Source organism: Mus musculus, chromosome 15, assembly GCF_000001635.26.
Source record: "Mus musculus strain C57BL/6J chromosome 15, GRCm38.p6 C57BL/6J".
NCBI lineage: Eukaryota > Metazoa > Chordata > Mammalia > Rodentia > Muridae > Mus > Mus musculus.
The window spans coordinates 31885631-31898839 of NC_000081.6; positions in this window are offsets into that span (position 1 = coordinate 31885631).

The following is a 13209-nucleotide window of genomic DNA, read 5'->3' on the forward strand; positions in this document are numbered from 1 at the left end:
GACAAAGGTAAGAAGACTTTTTAAAAAAATTCCCTTTTCCAAATTAAACTAGATTTTCAATAACATTTTATTCTTCTAGAAATAGCACATGCCCATGAAAACAGTAGTTTAAAATGATAAGGAGAGAGAAGGCAAAGTCATCTCTAGTCTCTATTTGGCAATAACCGCTCTCAACAGTCTTATATCCATCACATGTGCCTAGGACTGAATAGCACAGACTTCATAATTTATACGGAAAAGGAGTTTGTTCTTTTTATGACTCTAGAGGCCAGGAAGCATGGTGCTGGCCTCTGATGGGGATTTTTCTGCTGCATGATAACTTGTTATGGGGTCTCCCATGACAAGGAGTGCAGGCTTGAGTTAACTCAGGGGACCCTCTTCTTATAAATCACTATTGCACTCTGGGGCCCATGAAATCATGAGTGCATCTCATTCTAACTACCTTCCAAAGGGCTTTCCTACAAACACTATTAACATTACACTCAGGATGAAACTTCCAAATGAGTTTTGGACAGCTCCAATACCCAGGCGATTGCTAGCCTTCTATCATTTTGTTTTATAGCATCTGTTATTTGGCTCTTGCTTCACAGAAAACTCTCTAAAAATGAGTAGCATGAAATTATAACCTTTTTCTTTTTCATTTGTGATTCTTCAGGTTGACCTGTAAGCATTGGGTTCATCTGGGTGGTTGTTAGGTGAATCTAACTGGGCTAGCTCCTATGTGGGGAGTTGTTGGGAAGACTGGCCTTGACTGGCAGATGAGGGGAATCTTGGCTTTTCTTCAGTGGCCTCTTTTCCTTTAGTAGACTGCTGCCTTGGCACAGGTAGCCTCAGAATTCAAGTGAAGGAGGAAGATAAAGTTGGTCTGCAAGCTTTTCTCAATGATTGCTTGTACAGTGCCTTTATATCCCTTTCCACCTTAAAATGAAGATGCACAGAGCCCAGCCTACAGCTAAGGTGAAGAGGACTGTCTGAGGATGTGGATAGATTAAAGAATGAAAAGATCAAACCTTACTATGGACCAACAGCCGGCAAACAAAATCCAGAAAGTTTTCAGACTTGAACAGTGTGAGGTCTACCGTCCACAATGTTGGTCACAGACTTCCAGGGAAGCAGAACCAGTAGGATGTGTTTGTATCCACAGAAAGAAATTATTCAGCATTTGCTCATTAGAGAAGGAAATTGATCGACTTCCCTTAGCATGCAAGTTTAAATGACCAACAAATCTAGAAAACAGCCTTCAGGAAACTCTTGAAATAATATCTGGCCAAATATCTAAGTATCTCATGTTTTTTTTACGCTGACCTGTTCTGTAAACATTCATGCTTGCTGCTATCGATCTATTCTCCTGATTTTTAATGTCATAGGATTTTGTGTCAATAAATATATAATCATTTTTTCATGGCTGCATAGGATTACATAATGTACATGTTGTTTTTATTCTTTTTGCAAATGCATAGCCTGCCTCTTATATTTTGCTGCCTCGTCTGTGAGATGAAGCTGGATTCATAATTCTAAATTGTCCTAACAATTTGTGCATTATCACTGCAAAGTTTAAGAGTCTGATTCTAATACGTTTACTAGTGTTGAATGTTCATTCATTCAAAATAATACTATCTGTCATGTGTGTCTAGGCATGTGCTAATAAACAGAACATGTGAGATCCATTCCTAATGATGGTTCCAATCTACGGTGGAGATATCCAGCAACTGTGCAAACACACAGTTCCACTGGCTAGCCCCAGCGTGTGACAGGCGACAGTGGAAGCTATTGATACATGCAGTTCTATACATGTGCATAAGGGGTACTGTAAACACTGATGTAAGATCTGGCTGCTGTAAACAAACTCCTCTTTGAAATCTAGCCAAGGGAGAAATCACCTATGTTCTGTATGGTAGAGGAAGATAGTGTTAAGGTTAAATTTTAATTTAGATTTTGAAGTAAACTGAATAGAATTGGGTCAGATACTTAGCAGGATGCCTTTGGGAGATTTTAATGACCCAGTGGTGAGCATGGACTAACAAGGGTTGGTCAGCTCATTACTCAAACAAGAGCATTTAAGCAGGAGTGTTTTCCAGTCCAGTCTGAGTTCAAACACATCCAAGATGTACATTTGTGCATTCCCAGGTAAAAGCAGCTCCAACTGAAAACAGTCATAATTCACATTGTAATCAACAGATTTTCTAGATGTGATTTTATTTCCTCATTCATCACCGAGTTGGTCATCTTTCAAAAATAGTGATATGTATTCCACAGTAACTGTTGAGTCTGTGTTTCTTTTTTTTAATATTTTTATTACATATTTTCCTCAATTACATTTCCAATGCTATCCCAAAAGTCCCCCATACCCTCCCCCCCCCACTCCTCTACCCACCCATTCCCACTTTTTTTTAAAATTAGGTATTTTCCTCATTTACATTTTGAATGCTATCCCAAAAGTCCCCCATACCCACCCCCCTAATCCACTACCCACCCACTCCCCCTTTTTGGCCCTGGCGTTCCCCTGTACTGGGGCATATAAAGTTTGCAAGTCCAATGGGCCTCTCTTTGCAGTGATGGTCGACTAGGCCATCTTTTGATACATATGCAGCTAAAGACAAGAGCTCTCAGGTACTGGTTAGTTCATATTGTTGTTCCACCTATAGGGTTGCAGTTCCCTTTAGCTCCTTGGGTAATTTCTCTAGCTCCTCCATTGGGAGCCCTGTGGTCCATCCAATAGCTGACTGTGAGCATCCACTTCTGTGTTTGCTAGACCCCAGCATAGTCTCACAAGAGACAGCTATATCTGGGTCCTTTCAGCAAAATCTTGCTAGTGTATGCAATGGTGTCAGCATTTGGAAGCTGATTATGGGATGGATCCCTGCATATGGCAATCACTAGATGGTCCATCCTTTCGTCACAGCTCCAAATTTTGTCTCTGTAACTCCTTCTATGGGTGTTTTGTTCCCATTTCTAAGAAAGGGTAAAGTGTCCACACTTTGGTCTTTGTTCTTCTTGAATTTCATGCGTTTGGCAAGTTGTATCTTATATCTTGGGTATCCTAAGTTTCTGGGCTAATATCCACTTATCAGTGAGTACATATTGTGCGAGTTCCTTTGTGATTGGGTTACCTCACTCAGGATGATACCCTCCAGGTCCATCCATTTGCCTAGGAATTTCATAAATTCATTTTTTTAATAGCTGAGTAGTATTCTATTGTGTAAATGTACCACATTTTCTGTATCCATTCCTCTGTTGAGGGGCATCTGGGTTCTTTCCAGCTTCTGGCTATTATAAACAAGGCTGCTATGAACATAGTGGAGCACGTGTTCTTCTTACCTGTTGGGACATCTTCTGGATATATGCCCAGGAGAGGTATTGTGGGATCCTCCGGTAGTACTATGTCCAATTTTCTGAGGAACCGCCAGACTGATTTCCAGAGTGGTTGTACAAGCTTGCAATCCCACCAACAATGGAGGAGTGTTCCCCTTTCTCCACATCCTCGCCAGCATCTCCTGTCACCTGAGTTTTTGATCTTAGCCATTCTGACTGGAGTGAAGTGGAATCTCAGTGTTGTTTTGATTTGCATTTCCCTGATGATTAAGGATGTTGAACATTTTTTCAGGTGCTTCTCTGCCATTCGGTATTCCTCAGGTGAGAATTCTTTGTTCAGCTCTGAGCCCCATTTTTTAATGGGGTTATTTGATTTTCTGGAGTCCACCTTCTTGAGTTCTTTATATATATTGGATATTAGTCCCCTATCTGATTTGGGATAGGTAAAGATCCTTTCCCAAAATGTTGGTGGCCTTTTTGTCTTATTGACGGTGTCTTTTGCCTTGCAGAAGCTTTGCAATTTTATGAGGTCCCATTTATCAATTCTTGATCTTACAGCACAAGCCATTGCTGTTCTATTCAAGAATTTTTCCCCTGTACCCATATCTTCGAGGCTTTTCCCTACTTTCTCCTCTATAAGTTTCAGTGTCTCTGGTTTTATGTGGAGTTCCTTAATCCACTTAGATTTGACCTTAGTACAAGGAGATAGAAATGGATCAATTTGCATTCTTCTACATGATAACCGCCAGTTGTGCCAGCACCATTTGTTGAAAATGCTGTTTTTCTTCCACTGGATGGTTTTAGCTCCCTTGTCAAAGATCAAGTGACCATAGGTGTGTGGATTCATTTCTGGGTCTTCAATTCTGTTCCATTGGTCTACTTGTCTGTCACTATACCAGTACCATGCAGTTTTGATCACAATTGCTTTGTAGTACAGTTTTAGGTCCGGCATGGTGATTCCATCAGAGGTTCTTTTATCCTTGAGAAGAGTTTTTGCTATCCTTGGTTTTTTGTTATTCCAGATGAATCTGCCGATTGTCCTTTCTAATTCGTTGAAGAATTGAGTTGGACTTTTGATGGGGATTGCATTGAATCTGTAGATTGCTTTTGGCAAGATAGCCATTTTTACAATGTTGATCCTGCCAATCCATGAGCATGGGAGATCTTTCCATCTTCTGAGATCTTCTTTAATTTCTTTCTTTAGAGACTTGAAGTTCTTATCATACAGATCTTTTACTTCATTAGTTAGAATCACGCCAAGGAATTTTATATTATTTGTGACTATTGAGAAGGGTGTTGTTTCCCTAATTTCTTTTTCAGCCTGTTTATCCCTTGTTTACAGAAAGGCCATTAACTTGTTTGAGTTAATTTTATATCCAGCTACTTCACTGAAGCTGTTTATCAGGCTTAGGAGTTCTCTGGTGGAATTTTTAGGGTCACTTATATATACTATCATATCATCTGCAAAAAGTGATATTTTGACTTCTTCCTTTCCAATTTTTATCCCCTTGATCTCCTTTTGTTGTCTAATTGTTCTGGCTAGGACTTCAAGTACAATGTTGAATAGGTAGGGCGAGAGTGGACAGCCTTGTCTAGTCCCTGATTTTAGTGGGATTGCTTCCAGCTTCTCACCATTTACTTTGATGTTGGCTATTGGTTTGCTGTAGATTGCTTTTATCATGTTTAGGTATGGGCCTTGAATTCCTGATCTTTCCAAGACTTTTATCATGAATGGGTGTTGGATTTTGTCAAATGCTTTCTCAGCATCTAACGAGATGATCATGTGGTTTTTTGTCTTTGAGTTTGTTTATATACTGGATTAAATTGATGGATTTCCGTATATTGAACCATCCCTGCATCCCTGGGATGAAACCTACTTGGTCAGGATGGATGATTGTTTTGATGTGTTCTTGGATTCGGTTAGCAAGAACTTTATTGAGGATTTTTGCATCGATATTCATAAGGGAAATTGGTCTGAAGTTCTCTATCTTTGTTGGATCTTTTTGTGGTTTAGGTATCAGAGCAATTGTGGCTTCACAGAATGAGTTGGGTAGAGTACCTTCCGTTTCTATTTTGTGGAATAGTTTGTGAAGAACTGGAATTAGGTTTTCTTTGAAGGTCTGATAGAACTCTGCACTAAACCCATCTGGTCCTGGGCTTTTTTTGGCTGGGAGACTATTAATGACTGCTTCTATTTCTTTAGGGGATATAGGACTGTTGAGATCATTAACCTGATCTTGATTTAGCTTTGGTACCTGATATCTGTCTAGAAACTTGTCAATTTCATCCAGGTTTTCCAGTTTTGTTGAGTATAGCCTTTTGTAGAAGGATCTGATGGAGTTTTGGATTTCTTCAGGATCTGTTGTTATGTCTCCCTTTTCATTTCTGATTTTGTTAATTAGGATGCTTTACCTGTGCCCTCTAGTGAGTCTGGCTAAGGGTTTATCTATCTTGTTGATTTTCTCAAAGAACCAGCTCCTTGATTGGTTGATTCTTTGAATAGTTCTTCTTGTTTCCACTTGGTTGATTTCACCCCTGAGTTTGATTATTTCCTGCTTTCTACTCCTCTTGGGTGAATTTGCTTCCTTTTCTTCTAGACCTTTTAGGTGTGTTGTCAAGCTGCTAATGTGTGCTCTCTCTAGTTTCTTTTTGGAGGCACTCAGAGCTATGAGTTTTCCTCTTGGGAATGCTTTCATTGTGTCCCTTAAGTTTGGGTATGTTGTGGCTTCATTTTCATAAACTCCAAAAAGTCCTTAATTTCTTTCTTTATTCCTTCCTTGACCAAGGTATCATTGAGAAGAGTGTTGTTCAGTTTCCACGTGAATGTTGGCTTTCTATTATTTATTTTGTTATTGAAGATCAGCCTTAGTCCATGGTGATCTGATAGGATGCATGGGACAATTTCAATATTTTTGTATATGTTGAGGCTTGTTTTGTGACCAATTATGTGGTCAATTTTAGAGAAGGTACCATGAGGTGCTGAGAAGAAGGTATATCCTTTTGTTTTAGGATAAAATGTTCTGTAGATATCTGTTAAGTCCATTTGTTTCATCACTTCTGTTAGTTTCAGTGTGTCCCTGTTTAGTTTCTGTTTCCATGATCTGTCCATTGGTGAAAGTGGTGTGTTGGAGTCTCCCACTATTATTGTGTGAGGTGCAGTGTGTGCTTTGAGCTTTACTAAAGTTTCTTTAATGAATGTGGCTGCCCTTGTATTTGGAGCACAGATATTCAGAATTGAGAGTTCCTCTTGGAGGATTTTACCTTTGATGAGTATGAAGTGCCCCTCCTTGTCTTTTTTGATTATTTTGGGTTGGAAGTCGATTTTGTTAGATATTAGAATGGCTACTCCAGCTTGTTTCTTCAGACCATTTGCTTGGAAAATTGTTTTCCAGCCTTTCATTCTGAGGTAGTGTCTATCTTTTTCTCTGAGATTAGTTTCCTGTAAGCAGCAAAATGTTGGCTCTTGTTTGTGTAGCCAGTCCGTTAGTCTATATCTTTTTATTGGGGAGTTGAGTCCATTGATATTAAGAGATATTAAGGAAAAGTAATTGTTGCTTCCTGTTATTTTTGTTGTTAAAGTTGGCATTCTGTTCTTGTGGCTGTCTTCTTTTAGTTTTGTTGAGGGATTACCTTCTTGTTTTTTTCTAGGGCGTGGTTCCTGTCCTTGTATTGGTTTTTTTCTGTTATTATCCTTTGAAGGGCTGGATTCGTGGAGAGATAATGGGTGAATTTAGTTTTGTTGTGGAATCCTTTGGTTTCTCCATCTATGGTAATTGAGAGTTTGGCTGGGTATAGTAGCCTGGGCTGGAATTTGTGTTCTCTTAGTGTCTGTATAACATCTGTCCAGGCTCTTCTGGCTTTCATAGTCTCTGGTGAAAAATCTGGTGTAATTCTGATAGGCATGCCTTTGTATGTTACTTGACCTTTTTCCCTTACTGCTTTTAGTATTCTATCTTTATTTAGTGCATTTGATGTTCTGATTATTATGTGTCGGGAGGAATTTCTTTTCTGGTCCAGTCTATTTGGAGTTCTGTAGGCTTCTTGTATGTTCATGGGCATCTCTTTCTTTAGATTTGGGAAGTTTTCTTCAATAATTTTGTTGAAGATGTTTGCTGGTCCTTTGAGTTGAAAATCTTCATTCTCATCCACTCCTATTATCTGTAGGTTTGGTCTTCTCATTGTGTCCTGGATTTCCTGGATGTTTTGAGTTAGGATCTTTTTGCATTTTCCATTTTCTTTGATTGTTGTGCCGATGTTCTCTATGGAATCATCTGCACCTGAGATTCTCTCTTCCATCTCTTGTATTCTGTTGCTGATGCTCGCATCTATGGTTCCAGATTTCTTTCCTAGGGTTTCTATCTCCAGCGTTGCCTCACTTTGGGTTTTCTTTATTGTGTCTACTTCCCTTTTTAGTTCTATTATGGTTTTGTTCATTTCCATCACCTGTTTGGATGTGTTTTCCTGTTTTTCTTTAAGGACTTGTAACTCTTTAGCAGTCTTCTCCTGTATTTCTTTAAGTGAGTTATTAAATTCCTTCCTTATGTCCTCTACCATCATCATGAGATATGCTTTTAAATCCAGGTCTACCTTTTCAGGTGTGTTAGGGTGCCCTGGACTGGGCGAAGTGGGCGTTCTGGGTTCTGATGATGGTGAGTGGTCCTGGTTTCTGTTAGTAGGATTCTTATGTTTACCATTCGCCATCTGGCAATCCTTGGAGTTAGTTGTTATAGTTGTCTTTGTTTAGAGATTGTTCCTCTGGTGATTTTGTTACCCTCTATCAGCAGATGTGGCAGACTAGCTCTCTCCTCTGAGTTTCAGTGGTCAGAGCAGTCTCTGCAAGCAAGCTCTCCTCTTTCAGGGAAGGTGCACAGTTATCTGGTGTTTGGACCTCCTCCTAGCTGAAGATGAAGGCCCAAAACAGGGTCTTTCCCAGAAGCTGTGTTGCTTTGGCCAGGAACGTGGCCGGTTGTCTGGAGCCGAAGATGGCGCCGCCTCAGAAGCTCTGTGGCTCTCGCCTGTCCCAGAAACTGCTGGCCTCTGTATTCCACACCCTCACCCGTGCAGCCTGCCCTCTGCAGAGTCCCGGAACCAAGGTGGCTCCTGAGAAGCCTGAGGCAGAAGCCTCTTGGGCTGGGTGGACCCCTGTACCCTCACCAGGAAGGTGGCCGGTTGTCTGGAGCCAAAGATCGAGTCTGTGTTTCTTAATGTCAACATATTTACCACCCCATGTTTCCCCTTTGGAAGCAGAATCATTTTTTTAAGTCAAAACTATTCATACAATTAAGATTAATTATGACCAGGGGACAGTACAGAAATTTACTGACCTTTGTGGCATCTTATTATGAGCAGGATAAGAAATGGACAAGTTACTTTATCTCTTTGTTTTAAAAGTGTGTAATGCTGGTGTTGGAAATTGAACTCAGGACCTCGTACATGCTAGGCAAGTGCTCTATGACTTTGCTACCTCTATAGTTTCCGCAGATCATTTTTGTCATATAGATTCATTCTTTAAAAATTGAGTCTGACTTAATTTCCATAACATATAGATCATTAGAGAATGACTTTCTGGGATGTAATTCATAGACTTCCTTTCAGTCAGTGTCTTTCTCGACATTCTGATGAAAGTACACGCTCACAGTTTCCTATCACAGAAGCCTGTTGATAAGAACGTGAGACCTGCTCGTCTGTGCACAGGGGCCTCAGGAGAGTCAGGGCTGGAGTTTGCATGGCTGTTCAAAGTGGTCACCCTTTTCAGCAGGTTGAATTTCTCCTTGTTGTCATACCCAAAGGAAACACAAGAGACTTCTGTAGGACAATTCCCCAGCATGTGTGTAAATGTTTTTAGAGACTTTCTTAACTCTATCTTTTCTGTGCTTACCCCAGTTGCTTTTAGAAGAGTGTGAGGCCCAGTGTTCCTTAGTTGTCTCTCTCACTAGTTTTTACCACTGTACAGGGCCTGATTAGTCAGAGCCCCTTACATTCCTCCAGTGAGCTTCATATGGAACCATAGGATTATGAGGAAGCTTATCTTGAAAAACAGTTGTGTTCAGGGTTTATTCTATTCTTTGCACTGAGCAGTGTGTTTGAGCATAGTCAAGGTATGTTTTTTAAAAATGAGGTCTGAGCTGTTTGTTTATATATCTATATCTATTTATCACAGTCATTTTGTAAAGTCAATACTGTTGGCTGCCCCTCCCTCCCATCTACTGTGATCTAATCCTGACAACAGAGGTAGGACTCAGGGGTACACTGAAACAGTAAGGAGGCTTGTTATATGAGGAGAATAATGAGATTCAACTGCAAGTGTCAACAGGATCCCCATAGGACCTACAACAGAGGTTAAAGGGCACAATGGTAGAATGCTCAAGCTACCTCTGCAGTAGTTGGATAAAAGCTTTTGTTTGATTCTGTATATCTCCTAGGTATATAGCGTTAACCCTACCAGTATAAGTCTGCCTGGATCACTGTGCTCTCTAGTAGAGTGCATGGAAGTTTGATGGGGTCCTAGGACCATAGGATCATTCTCTTAGGACTCTCACTGACCCTTGGAAAATTTCCTGAGATGCCCCTAGTCTGGGATGGATGGAAAAGTCATATACTATGACCCAGATTCTAGGCATTAGAAAATACAACTGAGTTCTTTGGTGACTTTAATGGTTTGAAGATGAAATAGACCTGACAGTCACATGTGTTTTGGCATTTACCTCTCAGCTGGTGGTAATTTGGGGGAAAGTGTGAATTTGTTCCCCTGGAAGAACTTTAGATAGGAACCAGAGGACAGCCATGGTCAGTCAGGACAGGGGCCCAGTTGTGCAGCCAGTGAATGGAGTTCATAGGAGCTATTGAAACAAAGCTGGGTGCCAGAGAACACTTTTTGGCTCTCAAAAGGATAGTCGTGATGGTCTTGTTGGACCATTAGTATGTGAGAGGGATCACATCTAACTCTGGTTTTTGCTATCGGACCTTGCTAATCATGGTGGAAGGAGGGGACTATGACGATCAGGTGGGACTTTGCATATAAGCCATGGAGAAAATAGAGACATGCAGGGTTTGTGGACCAGGCCTGGAGTCTCTGAATACAGCATTACCCTGTGGTTAAGGGGGAGGACAATCCATTTATCATGGACCTACTGTAAGTTGAATATCTGCAGAAACTGAGGAAATCACCATCATCCTTTTGCTTGTGAGTGGCTCTCCAAACTGTGAGTCCCAGAATTGCTGGATGCTAGAGTTGGTATACTAGTCTGTGGTGGTGCTGGGAGGATATACTGTGTTGATCAGCTTTCAGCTGTAGAAACTGTCATCAAACTGGTTGAGTAGGAGAGAGAGAGAGATGAAGTGGAGAGACACACTGGTGACAGACAGACTATGCGTGAACACAGCAAGTTCCCACCCCGTATCAGCCAGACTGGGCAACTGGCCTGTGTGTTACAGGCCAGACCTATAGCAAGCTAGAATACCATTTCTAGTAACAGCTCATGAGTGCTCTCTCCTCCGATGCACTATAGAGGACACCTTGCTTCTAGTTAGCTAATCTCTCACTTCCCTGGTTAGATGGTCAAGTTTATACAAGCAAGGGTCAGTTAGGAAAAAGGAGCTTCGGTTGAGAAAACAACTCCATTAGATTGGCCCCTCGGCAAGTCTGTGGGGCAAGCAGGCCAAGTAAACCAAGAGGAACAGCTAATGAGCAACATTTTTTTTTCTGACTTCTTCATTTCTTGCCTTTAGATTCCTGCCATAAGTGTTTCCCCTGCCCTTCATAATGGTCTACAAGTGCAAGCTCAAAGGATGGTTAGGTCCTACAATCTGTCCCTATAAATGGACTCATTTTACCTTACTGTGGAAGGGGTTGGTTCAAAACTGGATTCTCTAACTCCAACTCTTCTTAAATAGAATGACAGGGCAAGAAGGCCCTTAGCAGGTTGTCCCCTCAGCATGGGACAGACCATCTTCTAGGATCCAAATTGTATGCATTGTAATTTATCCAGTTTCATGTAACCTGTTATAGCAATGTCATACAAACTAAGACACCATGCCTCCCAAGGTTTGTACACGTCCGTGGTGTATGTATGTGGGCATCTGTGCTGTTGTATGTGCCTACGCATGTACATGTGGAGACCAGAGGTTGACATCCGGTGTCTTCCTCTCTCTCTTTGCCTTATTTCCTGAGACAGAGTTTACACTGAACCTAGAGCTCTTCATTTTGGCTAGAACAGTTCCCTAGGATCCACCTGTTTTTACGTTCTATGACCTCTGACCCCAGCACGATGCTACAGACATGCCCTGTCATTCTGAGAGTTCTACAAGGATCCTGGGATTCACACTCAGACCCTTAGGCGTGTACAGAACTAAACTCACCCACTGAGCCATCTCCTCACCCCAACCCTGTTCTGGAAGGAGAGAGTAAAGGGCAACTTCACACCACACTGCTTCACTGGCTCACACTGAAAACGTGACTTCTGGCTCACTCTCCCTCAGTTCTAAAGTGTATGTGCTCTGATCATCAAAAAAGGCTTTCCCCCTACCCCCGCCCCGCCCCGCCCCCAGTGGGAACCGTCAGCAGGCACTGGTGGTGCCAGGATAGCCCCGCATGGCATCGAATTCGGCTCCTCCCTGCTGGCCTTGTATGCATTTACAGGTCTGTTTTGAGAAACCACCCCAAGACGCCATCTCACAGAAAGGAAAATCAATAAGTAATTTCTTTCTTGCGTGTTCCTTCATGGGTGAGGATGGCACATGCCCACTCCCGACTGTGAAGGAGTAAAAGGCGGCTCACCGCAGGGCTCTAAATGAAAATAAAGACGAATGGGAATGCCACGGAAGGGCTGAGCGGACAGACCTGGTGCACACAGAGGCATTCTTCATAGGCATTTAATTTTACCTCGCCCAGGCACTTTTGTATGAGGGCTGCTTGGTGTTGGAGCAATAATTCTATTTATACACTGACAACACGGAACATTTTTCAGGATAAAGTGTGAGTCTTTAGTCTCTTGAATGGCAGCCTTTCCCACAGCTTCCCCATCTTTCCCAGTCTGGAGAGTACTCTACAGAAATTGTGAGTGATACTCACTCAATTGTGAGTGGCGAGGGGGAAGAGAAGCCCTCAGCCACTCTGGAGCGGCACACACCACACTATAATCTTTCCTGTTCTGGTTCAAGCATCTCTAGTTGCATGGAGCTGATTCAGTAAAGGTGGAGGATCCAGAGGCAGGACCTCTGTGTGTCCCACGCACACACACATGCTTAGTTCTCTGAAATGTGTCTTACGGGCAAAGCTCTTGAGTATGTTTTTTCAAGGGAGTGGAAACATGACACCTTTTTTTGGACTACTTTGGCTGAGGTGTCACTCCTCATCAAAACCCAGGAGCCTCAGACATTCCTGACAGTAGTAAATTTTCTTTCTCCAGGAAAATTGAGAAACTCCTTCTTTCCCACTGGCCTTTCTCTGCAGCTCCAGGGTATCTTCCGATCTGTCACCTGGAGGAAGCAACAGGGATGTTCTAGACATAGCCCTTGATCCATGAATAGAACTAACCATCCTGTTATGACATCTAACGTGTTTTATTTCCTCTGTGTGCTGAAGAGCATAAAATTATCATGTAAATAATGTCACATCTGTGCAAACAATTCACAAGGTATTTTGCAAACTCAAACGCAGGCCTTGGTTATGTTAACCCTTGTCTTCCCTGAAGTCTTCTTCCACCTCCCATGGAACATGCGCATCAGTTTTTTCCTGAGTGCTCACACTTGTGTGAGCACAAGGATTGGGAGAGAGTACCCAACAGCCTTACTCAGAACTAGGAGTCTTTAAGCCTAGGTTTGTATGGATTTCCTTAGAAGCCCCAAGTGCTCTCAGAACACTCTTAAGACAATTTAAGTTTTCTTTTTCTACATTCA